At 47.6% G+C, this 1,045-nt stretch overlaps 1 non-coding gene across 1 annotated transcript; it reads left to right on the top strand.

Annotated features, from left to right (window-relative positions):
* The first annotated feature begins 410 nt into the window (after window positions 1–410).
* Window positions 411–483, top strand: TRNAQ-CUG (transfer RNA glutamine (anticodon CUG)). The gene has a single exon. It is a non-coding gene; the product is annotated as a tRNA-Gln (tRNA).
* The last annotated feature ends 562 nt before the right edge of the window (window positions 484–1,045 follow it).

The raw sequence follows: 1,045 nt of genomic DNA, 5'->3' as shown, positions 1-1,045 counted from the left end.
CATCCTTCTAACTGAGCCCTGGCCACCTCTCATTACCAGTGTTCAATCCTGAGATGCACAATGCTGTTTCCCACGCAGTTGTGCTTGGTCAACTTGCAGTTATCATTCTCAGTTTTCTTCCTGTGGTGACAGTGTCTAAGACGTGATAAATGTTGGTCAGAAAAAAATCAATCATCCTATTTATTTGTAACAAGGATACCAAGGCACCCTTCTTTTAAGAGATAGAACCAAAGAGCCTAAAGGTTTTCCTCCCTCCCCCAAGCTAACGCTTCTTAAGTGTATCAGATGCTGTTCTGAGCATGGGTTCTTCTGTTGAATTTTCTCAACAATCCATACTTTCAACACCCATTTTAAAGATGGGAAAACTGAGGCTTAGAGAGGAAAAGTAATTTCCCGAAGCTAGGAGTGGTGACCCAGTGGCCTAATGGATAAGGCGTCAGTCTCTGGAGCTGGGGATTGTGAGTTCGAGTCCCATCTGGGTCACACCAAGATTGGTTTTGGGCTTCCCAGGTGGCGCTAGTGGTAAAGAATCCACCTTTCAATGCAGGAGGCATAAGAGGCATGGGCTCGATCCCTGTGTCAGGAAGATCCCCTGGAGGAGGGCACAGCAACCCATTCCCAGTATTCTTGCCTGAAGAATCCCATGGACAGAGGAGTCTGGCAGGCTATAGTCCATGGGGTCGCAGAGTTGGACATGACTGAGTGACTTAGCATGCACACACGCACACACACAACCAAGCTGTAGATTAGAATTGTCTTCTACTTTATATGCAGTCTCATGATCCCAGATACTTAAGCTTGCTCTCACCCCGTGTCCCCAGTGAGGGTGACTTCAGATCTGATAATGGGTGTTATTCATCTCCGCATTGTTGTTGTTGTTCAGTTAGTCGTGTCCGACTCTGCAGCCCCATGGACTGCAGCACTCCAGGCTTCCCTGTCCTTCACCATCTCCCAGAGCTTGCTCAGACTCATGTCCATTGAGTTAGTGATGCCATCCAACCATCTCATCGTCTGTCATTCCCTTCTTCTCCAGCCTGATTCAAGA

Source organism: Odocoileus virginianus, chromosome 33 (assembly GCF_023699985.2).
Source record: "Odocoileus virginianus isolate 20LAN1187 ecotype Illinois chromosome 33, Ovbor_1.2, whole genome shotgun sequence".
NCBI lineage: Eukaryota > Metazoa > Chordata > Mammalia > Artiodactyla > Cervidae > Odocoileus > Odocoileus virginianus.
This window is presented reverse-complemented; position numbering and strand designations above follow the sequence as displayed.